We start from the raw sequence: 12,737 nt of genomic DNA on the forward strand, positions 1-12,737 counted from the left end.
AGATTTAAACAGAATTTTCATAATGTAAAATACCAATAAAGAATCTGATAGTATGATGAGTCTTATCACTTAATGTACATGTATGTGCAAGCAAACTTTTGAAAAAAGGTGTAATACTAGCTACATATAGCATATTTTTTGTTTTCAAATTTAAGGAGATAGATGACAGTATATTTTTTTCAGAAATATTTTTTACACTATTTAACATGAAAATTTGACAGCGAGAGGATGAAAAATTCATTGATATGTTATTTTTATACGAAAATACTTATTCTTGAAGGATGTACAACAATTTGATATGTGAAACTACATTATGATTCTTAACAAAATGAAGAAGGGATGATTTATAAAATATAAGTTTAAAAAGTAAGACCTTTCCTTTTCTGACTACTTACAATGGGGGGATTACATAAAAGTTTGAAGACATGATTCTTGTAAAAAAAATTAAACCCGCAGTCGGCTGCATTATTTATATTTGGACGTTAATACCCGTAGCACAGCAGATGCATTTTATGGCTCAATAATAATCATAAATACAAAACATCCATTCAAAATTGGTCTTACTTTCATAATATATTAAAAAGACTTATTACTCCATACAAATTTGGATGTGATTAAGAAAAAAATCTACACAAGCTTGGTTGAACAAAACCATAGGTTTCTGGTGAACATTATCCTTCTAGCATATGAACATGACTAATTAAATAATTTGAAAATAAGATATGAAAATGAGTTTGAGTCCAAATGATCAAATTTGCATGGAGTAATAATTCAATTTAACAAAAAAAGTGCACAAATATGTATACAATGTAAGGGCCATTCCACTTAAAATCACCTGAGGGGTGTGAATGCCACGTATAAAAATGATCTACACGTTTTTCATACAAATTCTGGAAAAGAAAATTCTCTTGGTTGATTCCCACAATACACATCATAACCAGGAACTGAACAATATTTTATAATATTCTTATGTGTAACACATGCACCATCGATAAAGAGTAAAGGCTAATCCTAATTCTATTATACAAATCACCTTTTTTCTTTATTTAACATTTGATATAAAAATCATATAATCTTTAAATAAATAATTTATTCGTAGATCAATAAATATTCATTATTTCATCTGAAAACAAACCTTGTAAATTACAAAATGATGTGACTAAACTACTAGAGCAGTGTAGCTAAGCTTGTGACACAGTTATATTGGATTTTTTACACGCCCAATGGAAACGATCATTGGATAAACTTTGGGAAACTTCAGAGGATTTGGACCCTTTCTTTGTTAAAAAATTCTTGCGAGATGAGTTGAGATTTTTGTTTCGATGAGAATAGCTACCAGGATGCTGCCAATGTACTTGGTCGTTGACAAGGGTGAAGGTTTGGTTGTCATGATTGCCATTGGATTGGCGTGGTTTGTTGTGAATAATTTGGTTGAAATTGTTGTTTGTGTTGGCGTAGAAATTCCGAGAGTTCATGAACTGTACATTTTGCTGTTTACTACGTTCCACCAGATCTTCCAAGTCTATGGTGTGTGCCTTATTATCAATCTGACCATTTTTAAAAGAAGCAACAAGGCAACAAGCTCCTGTAGTTTCACCAAATCTACAACAGAAAAGATTGCAAAATTGTCAAATATGATCAACATATTAACAAAAGTACATTTTTTTCACTAGTTAAACATACGGTACATTATGCAAGAGCTAAATCTGCCTATTTGCAGGTCTTTCTTTAGACATGAAATGTTATCTAAATTATTAATTAGACGTTATTTATTAATTAACTTATCCAGACCATAATCAACTCTCGATGTCATCGCTAGCCGGCGATATTTATTGGATTGGAATCTGATCTGCTGGTCAACGCTCATTGCTGATTAAATCAAAAAATGGATAATCAAGACTATGTCTTAACGTACCGACTTAAGTAATGATGATCGAGGCTAGGCCTAAAATTAATCTCTAAATTCTTGGTTCAGAGTGGGTCAATTTGTTTGAAATTTTCATCAAATTCCCTTTACATTATCTAGTTTTTAACTATTATAGTGAGAACTGCCAACTCTTTATCTAATCTCCCATAATGTATCTTTAATGGTCAACTGTTTATACTGTATTGCACAAAATGCCCACTATGAATGATGTTCAGTAAGTTGTCTGGAACTAAAACACAATTTTCCTTTGAACTTGAATAAATATTATATGTACATGTACAATTCACTTTCTTTTCCATCTAACTTGAACAAGAATTAAAAGAAGCCATGGGTTACTTTTGTCGACAAGCATTTAAACTTATATTGACACCACCAGCAGAAATGTCAAAATAGCTGAAATTACATTACTAATTACCTGCAGTACACTTCATGTGGGTCAACCCAAAGGGTCATCTCACTGGGCATGTTCAAATCCCAGAATTTCAGGCCACATTCCTTTGCAGCCTGATCAAGCACATCATCTTTGGGATCACATGGATTAATTCTAATGCATCTGTAACCTTGTCCTTTAAAAGGCTTGTCATCATACCAATGATTTCGAAATCGGGTAACAAGAATACTAGAAAGGCAATTGGAAAATTCATCCACTTTATCTTTGGAAAGAGACTCATTCTTTTGAACAAGTCTCTTTACAAACACAACAGCTGCAGCTATTTCTTCCCTCATGTCTATTAACTTGAATTATATCAATTTCAAACATTAATATATCACGCAACTTTGATGTAGGTTATTATGGGGAAGAGCTAATTGGTGAACAACAACTCCTGCTTCTCTTTTTCGGAATGGTAGACTGTCTTCTGAAAGAAAGAGAAAAATAAATACTGTTTATTTATAATGCTAAGAAGGATGGTTAACTTAGGCCTATTTGTTCTACTAGTTACACAAGTGACTGTGCCAAAAGTGTGTTTTAATCTGATAGTTTATGTACAGCACATATAACTAAAGATACCTAGCTAATAGTCCTCATTTCAGTTTAATCCACTTAGTGATCTCAATCTGTTTCAGCCCTGTCATGTAAGCTTACAAATTAATGGAACTTTCTATATCGTAATGGTATTGGTAGCATACATATGCCTAATACACAATTTTAAACCAGGATGGTATAGTATTCACACAGAATACAATTGGAACTAAACAGTGTCGATCTGAGGTTAAAAGGCCTACTGACACTATGACTATACATACTGTGCAAAGGTAAACAACATTCCAAAGTCATTCTAACAGCGGTCTGAATTTATTTAATGATGGTTGGGACACAGTTTCAGATGGAATAGACAATAAGAAATGATGAATATCATTATCAACAAATAAATCATTGTTGAAAATTTATGCTTATTAGTAATAGCCTATCGGCAGAATCTGCTTCGTTTTAGGATTGGGATTTTAGGTGAGAGTCTGATCGATGTGGGACTGATGACAGTTTAAATAATGTGGGTTGACAATAAGTTGAATAACAAATGCTAAAGAAATACAATCATGGTCCATATACAATGTTGTTTTTTTAATAATGAAATATTTCCCATGTTGATCTAATTATGTAGATCTAAATAATGACCAAACTGACTCGGATGAATAATCAAAAGACTGTTGAACAATGAACATTTGTATCATATATTTGTAACAGCTGTTTTTTTGGGGGGTTTTATTTGAGTTCGATAGTTGTTTTGTTTTATTTAATTGATCAACAATTCTTGAGACCGTTAATAAAAAGATAACACTGATTTTACACTGCTTGTTCTATTTAGTTTTGTTTCATCGGCGAGTATTGAACTTGACAATACTGCTAATGTTTTTATAATTGTGAAAGCCTAAATGTCTTTTACGTGAGTCGGAATAATCGAATCAACACATAGCCGCTATTATCGCTGATTGACAACTCACGTTTTTCCTCATCCGCTAAAAAACTGTAAGGTTTCTTTACACATACTACAATAACATAGGGATTATCGGTTAATTAGCTTTAGTTTAATTACCCACTTTGATCGTTGCCATTTCTAATATTTTCCAAAAAGAGTTTTCTTTGTACGCATTAATTTATCGATTAGTACTGCTATCTATGGCAAGCTTGTCAAGGAATGCATGTCAACGTGTAGCTTCTGGATTATCGTTAAAGAATTATAGGAGCTTGTAAAAACAGTGCATGTCGAGTAAATATTTACTTTTGTTTTTTGTGACGGTCATTTTGAAATAAATTCTACAGCATATTATTCTTTTTTAAAAAAAAAAAATTACTTTTAGGGGAAATGATGACAGTTGTGTTCAACCTTTCCTTTCAACTTATTCCTGAGTCCGAAACGTCACCTGCCCGAGTCCGAAACGTCATGGCCATATTATTTTGAGTCCTAAATGATGCGGGACCAAATGACATGTAATCGAGTGAAATAGGCCCACTTACTGTCTGTGGCCAGTGTGCTGTCAGTTGGGGAAAAAAGGAAACGAGTTTGCCGTCCATTTCCATTCACCATTGTCCATTAGGCCTAATAATTTTAAAAAGAGGCAGTTTACATTATCCACCATTTTTGTTTCAACACAGTTACTATTGTTAGTCACTCACCAAAATAATTAATGTACGCTGGTGTTGTCCTAAAACAATATATTATGCTAAAGCTTGGTTGGGTTTTTTTTTGACATTCATTTTCAATAACAAAATAACAAATAGGCCTACTTACTAATTTATCTACGCCTTTTTTACGATGAGTTCACTTACCTAGTAGATCTACTTCTTATCCGTTATCTCATATAAAATACCTAAATCTGAGTTTGAGGAAAAGACAAATACAGAAGTATTGAAAATAAAAAGGGTGAATATGTCCAAATTATCTGATTACCTAGATAAATCCTAAGCCGGAACTTTCCTTCTTCTTTTGCTAATGTCTGCTGCCGATGACGAAGAATGTTTTGGTATGGCAAACTTTAGCCAATCAGCAGCGATAATTTTGACATTTGTGACCAATACTGCCATCTATAGGAAATACCCGAACAAAGGGAGCTAATTCTTCTGTGTGTTGGAGGCAGACCACCATTAATTTCCCCATTGACTTCAATGTTAATTCTGGCCTCTTTGCCCACCTCCAACTTTTCCCCAAATTTTCGTTGGGCTGAATGCTTTTCACTACAGACAGAGGAACAAATGGTCATGTCTTTGCACTAAAATTTGTATGAGGTTGACCACCAAAATTTTGAGATACACAAACTTGAAGAAGCATACTAAAAACATGTAACTAGTTGCCGTACATATCGCCATAGCTACCCTGATAACCCTCTTATCCTTCCGCCTCAAAATCATAAATATTTACCAAAACCTGGCAGAAAATGTTAATTCAAACCTTCTTCGTCCATTCTAGACCAAAAAATCAACAAAAATGGGCATGCAAAAGGGGAGAAAAGAGAGAGAGAGAGAGAGAGAATTGCTATAAATAGACGAGATGATGAAATTTAATGGTGGTGGAGGCAGAGCAACAATTGGTCATCATGTTGTCTCTGCCTTGGTAGTTGGCACCCCTCTTCTTAAATCCCTGACACGCTTCTGGAAATTTAATGATTGGCCCGCCCAAGGAAAGCGCTCAATCAATAAGGAGTCAGACTAGTAAATCTCTCTCCAATAATAAATCCATGACGTTTCTTGGCCTATAACATTTATTTTCGACGTTCCGATGTTAGGAGCTAATTAAATCGCTAATAAATATTTGGGACCTAGAAATTGACAAAAATGGGTAGCAACGCATATAATAATGTAATATGAATGTATATAAACTGATTTACATTCAATCGTTTCTGTTTTAACTGTAATTTCTAATTAGTTATGTTCGACGAAATACGCCAGAAGTCTCATGTGAATGGCAATCTTTAGCGTCTGGTTTTTCCAGTCTACATAGATGGTATTTATTGCGCATGCTCTCCAGATAAGAATATAGTGTCACCATTTGACATGACTTGTGGAATATGTCTAGCCCTGTTCTTTGAGTCCCTTGTTCCAAATGGCACTGAAACGCATTATGGTACACGATTCGTGTACCAATGGTAAAATGTTTATTTTGTCTTCAATATTAGATATCAGAAGCCCATCTTTTCCCTGTAAGATCACAAGACCAATGTTGATTTGGATTGACAAATAATTCGTGTTTTCAATGTCGAAGATTTTTGATGATATTGAGTTAGAGACTTAGCCACTTTAATCTTAACCACATGTAACAATCATCTGATGGATTTTCTTAATTCATGTCTCTTTACTTTCTGATACTTCCGCCGGAAAAGCATGACTATACTACCAAACCCGGCAGAAGATGTAAGAAAGAGAAAAAAACATAGCTTTAAACCTCGGATTTTAATAGATTTCCCTTGGCATGTTTTCTTTTAAAATTTCCCCGGGGTTTATGAAGACGGGGATAAACGACACAGTGTGCTATGAGGGAAATTTTTCCCGGGCAGCAACTGAATTTCAACTGTCAATGGCTGTTTTACGTGCAAACCAACCTGAACACAAGACCTCGGTTTTTCGTCCCATACGAAAGACTAGACACCTTCCTTGTATAATGTCAAACACAACACTAATGGCATATATCCAATATTACATTAGCACCTTGGTATGAGAAAGACTTACAATGCAGTCATACCCCTCGCAGTGTTTCGTTTGATTAGACTAATTCAGGAACATACAATGTAGTAGTATTTAAAAAAAAAAATTCACCAAGTTCCAAAATCCGAGTATCAGGAATCAGTATATTATCAAAGTCGCCAACTACTAAATACAATACAACATGTTGTTCGCTAATGTGTGAAGAGTAAGCCTATAGTGCAATCAGAGTTTATGCAGCGAGTCAGTGCTAGGTTTTTCTTATAGTTTAATAGAAATAAGTACTTCTTTTCACACGCTATAACGTTTTGAACCCCTTCGATTACGGTTTAAAGTCATTTATTTTTTACTTGACCGTTTTTTTTAGCCCATTTCTCGAAAATGACATTGACATTTCTTGTAGCATTTAGCAGATCATGACTTAAACAATTGTAGATGCAGTGTTTGGAAAGTATTCGCACCGCTATTGCGGATTGTCTCCCTTATTGTGAGTTTGTTTTTTTCATTTTGCGTGATTATAGATCCATTTACTTGATTTGATAGTAGTTGTATTATTTATTAATTATAATGTTCGTGTGTTACAAGTGTGGTGTGTTTGTACACAAATTCACCATCCGGGTTTTGGGGCCACCGTGGATCAATGCTGGCCAACTAACCAGGAGTTCCCGGGTTCGATTTCGGCGTTGAAGAAGAAAGAGCCACGGGATTTTCCGTTTGTCAGTGGGGTGTGACGATGTGCTCGTAAATTAAACCATTTACTGTTGGAATTTGGCGGAAACGCCGCTGTATGTGCAGAATTTCCCTCACAACACACTGCATGGCGTATTCCGTCTTCAATAGCCAAAAATAGGGTGTTGAACACCATTTCATTCAATATCTTCCGAATTTCTGTTTGTTAATGTGTGCAAGTTCACTCATTTTTACTATAAGTCTAGAAATGGTTCGAATTTGAATACTATATTTGTAAAAGTCTTTTCCGATAGCGTAACCTAATTTACTCATGGAAATGAAATGGTGGTTTAACATCGTACTTTTCTGCATAGGCGTACGGGCTCGATGATAGTTAGGGGGCGGAACCCGAAATGCCCGAAAAAATTTCGGGTTTACAGACAGCGGCGTCGGTCTTCCTCGAGAGGCGAAAAAGCAGAGCTTACCTTGCATGGTCTATTATAGCCTAATTAAGATGGCTGACTCGAATTCCAATCAAAAGATCAATCGTTTACAGTCCACGAAGACGGGACCGTTAGCAGAAAATTTTGAAAATTTAACTGCCGCAAACGCATTTTCCTGCTATTCCAGCCTGTGAATACAGCAACTTCAATTTGGTCTAATATAGCCCACCTGGCTGACCCGAATTCCAAACAACCAATCAATCGTCGCGGAGTATGGAGGCCTCACCCTCCCGGAGAAAATTTTGAAAATTTAACCACCGCATATATGCGTTTTCTGCTATTCTAGCCCGTGTAAGCAACTCCAACAGTATCCAATGGTTTTGTAACCCAAATCCCATTTTGAATTCCAACCATTTAATCAGACTGTTGCAGCTGCATTCACAAATAATAATCGATGCCCGAAAAATAGAGTGGCTCCAGACAAAATGTTTTAATCCATAGTCAACTCAGTACAAATTCGTGGTATTCAATTAAAAGATAAGTAAAATTAGTGTTTTATTAGGGCTCGGTGACAGGGAAGCAAAACTAGAAATGCCCAAAAAAATTTCAGGTTTACAGACAGCGGCGCCGGTTTTCTTCGAGAGGCGAAGAAGCGTAGCTGACCTTGTAAAGACCCCCCAAGAAGAATTTTGGAATATTTGACGGCCGCAAACGCGTTTTACTGCTATTCCAGCCCGTAAAATTAGTGTTTTATTAGATTTCGGGCACTTTATTTTGCCAAGTAGATGAAATAAAAATTTTTTTTCACTTTACCCGTCTGCCCGAAAAGTCAGCTTGCCCGAAAGTTAGGGGGGCAGCTGCCCCGCCCCCCTGGCTCGTACGCCTATGCTTTTCTGCAATTACACTTGACGGCATTCTCACGCTTTCCAACACTCGGGGTCTATTACCGTTCAGCCCATTGTCGCCTAAACGTATATGGAATTCTGGAGCGAATATTTATACATTCATGTTCAAAATAAGAACTACAAACAAGTTAAAATCATTAGTATATCTATATATATATTATAGACTTTGGTGCTGGTGGGAATTTAATGAAGGTCGCCTGGCAAACCCTATCAATGTTTAAAAATGAAAATTACGGACCCTACAGACACGTGATGTTAAGCACAGAGATATATTTTCGGTATGATTATTTGGTGTATAGGCTAATCGAATTCCATTGACCAATATGACATTACAATGGTAATCATAAAATAGGATCCTATATTCAATAGTTTCATTACTGGTTGAACCTTCGTCTTTTATAATATATACCTACATGCTAACAATATGATTACCATGATAAACTAATATTTTCATTTATGACTTTAGTATGTTAATGTATAGAGAGTGTTTGTTTTTATGACTTGATCCAACTCGCAAGGCGTTAAAAATCTAAATAACGCCATGGAAATACGACATAATACTATGCCGAGAAACATATGGCATCCGATGGCATCGAGAGTTGATTATGGTCTTGGTAAGTTAATTAATGTCTAATTAATAATTTATATAACATTCCAGACCTGCAATAGGAGGATTTAGCTCGTGCATAATGCCTGTTTAAATCATGTAAAATGTTGAAAATTAATTACCAGTTCCCAATGTTTCATTTCATTCTTCACCCGATTATTATAGGGATTTTCTCACATATCATGTTTTTAATTTTCCCAATTCCTGCGTTTAAACAAGCGGTTGTCAAGAAACCGAGATCTCTGGGATATAAATACATTGTATTTAAGTTTCATCAAAATCGGATAAAAATTCTGACCTCTAGAGAAGGGCTGTCAAACTCAATTCAATTCAGGGGCCTCGTGAACTAAACTTTTACATTTTTACATCAAGTGAACCGGCGAGATACAAAAATATCAAGATAAAGCCAAACGTCCTTGAACTTTACCGAATTCTGATAACAAAGCCAAACGTACTTGACACGTGTATTTATTTTTTTTTTAGACTGGTTTCTAAATTGCCAAGATATAATATTGAACACAGCGTTCTCTTGTATTACATACAACTTAGATATCTATAACATACAGTACAGAAATCAAGTTTTACTGAAACCGGAAAACAATATATAATAATGAGTTCCATCGCTAATTTCTAAGAATTACTGACATGTCAGTTTGTTGCAATTTGTTCCACTGGCCACATTTAAGCCCTTTGCGGGCCACATCTGGCACGCGGGCAGCATATTTGACACCCCTGCTCTAGAGGGCCCACAACCTTGGCATTACATAGGCTACTTTAACACTATTTGCGTACAAATACCGCCGATATGGGGGCTGGGTTACACTAGAGTTTGCCAAAGGGAGAGGACGGTCGAGGGGATATCGACGTTATACCACACTTTTACACCAGGCATTGGATATACTCTATCACCGCTAATCACTGCTAATTTGTTTGTATTGTCAATAAAATGTGGAAACTGACTTGGATATCATAATTTGGATTTCTGCCTCTGAGTATAAGATGGCAAGACATCATATCAAAACAGGAACTTCCAGGAAAGAATAAACCAGAAACTATAAGCATAAGAGTGCACGTGTAGCGATGGATAAGACATACCCTAATTCAATTACCATACGTCAGGTTACATATACATTCGAATGTTGGAGGTTTGTTTAAAAGTATATTAAGGGTTTTAGTTTACACTTGGCTTATCGAGACATTTAATCTAAAAGAGTTATTTTAAGATGATTATACACCTATTTTTACTCTTAAATCGTCAGTGTTATTTCCCTTGGTGCAATAATACTTTCATGATTAGACATTTAGGTAAAACTGTTCGATATTTCGGTTTGTTTGTAGTCTTCGCAATTTCCTTATATAAATACTTTATTCATAGTATTAAATAAATTACAGATGCAGAAAAATTCAAATTAAGACGCCGACTGTGACGTAATTAGGGTAACTGTTCAACACTGTTTATAAATAAAACTATGTGGTACTATAAAAGCTATTTCTATATTTTGTAAACTCTTGCTTTAGAAGATTATTATAGACCGCGTATGTGTAACAATTATCCCCATAACTTCACAGTCCGCATATTAATATGCTAATTAAAGTCAAACTATTTCGAATTGGAACTCGTGTGAAACATGACTGAAACTATTTCAATAATAGGTAATAAAAAAATATAAAGAATCTGCAACGGCTGGACCACCACGCCTTAATGTCTAAAGGCAAAATGTATGTTGTTAAATTGTCAATATCTGAAAAATAGCCCTGTCCCTGTTGCTATATTCACGACTGACTTCCCAATGATCTCAACAGTCATCTGAAATCTAGTCTTTAGTGGGAGCAATACTACTTTAACCTCAATCACCCAATTTAAATATACTGTCACGTTTGAGCGCTGTGCTAAAATATTGGCAATGGTTTTACATATAGCACCGTTTGACGAATCAATTGGAAAATTTGCTCCATTGATGTTTTATCTGACTACACGTTCTATCTTTTATAAACCGTTTTTCCTGATATTACAAGCGCTACTGGGATCACGTGGCTAAGTGGGTAAGACACTGGCTCGCTAGCCTGGAGGTCGGGTGTTCGATCCCTGCATTTGCCGAGAAAGTTCACCCAGATTTTCCGGCGTGGTTTCCCCTTGTCAGTGATGCAGGACACCTGTCTAGTCGTTCGGATGGGACGAAAAACCAAGGTCCCATGTACACATTGGCGTGCACGTAAAAGATCCCTTGGCAGTATGAATTCGATATAAGAGTAGGCGATAGTGCCGCTGCCCGGGCAAAATTTCCCTCATAGTACACTGTATGGCGTATGCCCGTCTTCATCAGCCCAGGTTAGGAGCAGAACAGTAGGACGTTAAACCCCATTTCATTTCATTTCACAAGCGCTGCAAAGTACAGACGTTTAAGTGTGCAAGGAATATAATACATGCACAAAATATTTAACTTGGCACACAAGGGTAGTTCTAAACTTAATCCAAATCATAATATATTATGGCGAGACGAGAACTTTATTTACACATAAATACTTTATCAAAGCTTACTTTTAAAATCCTACAAACAAAGAAAGGGCTTACCTAGTTTTTACTGTCCTACTATTCCGTACATCATTAATAAAGAAGACATTTCAGGTCATTATTCTTAGACGTTATTAAGTATTTTGTTCTAGATAAGTTTTTATTTCTTCTCCATTTGTTACCTAAAATAGCCTTTATTGTGTTTTTACTTTTGCCATCTAATTTTACATCTAATTTGCTTAAAAATACACATTTAAATTTTTTAATTTCCATTAATATGTCTCCAATGTCCAATTAGAAATCCTGTTTAACACATTTAGATTGTTCTCAGTTGTTATATTATATTCTATAAATATAATGTCATGTTTGTCACAGACGAGACCATTAAACATCCGCAAGCATCACTCACCAGGGTATTCAAGCCATAAATGATTCCTCTTTTTTTAAAAGAAAAGACTTGATAAACTTGAATGAATTATTCAAAACATGAACGCAAAGTGACAAAAACAGACGAGTTTCGAAAAACGTTGAGACGTTTTGGGGGTTACACAATGACATTAAAGGTTGAATTAGTAAATATGTATTTTTGTACCTATATTACAAGCACGTTAGATACCTATTTATTATAGTAGTTTGTTACACTCGGTGGGAGCTATACACATTAAAGGATTAAGAAAATAAGTGTTGTTATAAGAGGTAAGTTCCGAGTTAGTTTCATCCCAAGACCAGTGGCGGACTGGGTCTGAAAATATTGGTTGCCAGGAGACAAAGGGGGCCCACCTACCAATACAATTCTATCATTTAATTTTTAAAATGAATAAATTAAATTTTCAAAAAATATGTAAGTGGAAACAAAAAGATGTAATTAAAATTTTCATGCTAATAATTTGTTTCTAATATTTATGTATTTTTTTGATAATTTATATTTTAAATATATTGTCTAATGTCTAAGGGGGACCACTTCCTCAGGGACCCACTTGCCACTGGGCAATCTGACAACCTGGCCAGCCCACCACTGCCCAAGACAATGCATTTCTCAGG

Source organism: Patella vulgata, chromosome 8 (genome assembly GCF_932274485.2).
Source record: "Patella vulgata chromosome 8, xgPatVulg1.2, whole genome shotgun sequence".
Lineage (NCBI taxonomy): Eukaryota > Metazoa > Mollusca > Gastropoda > Patellidae > Patella > Patella vulgata.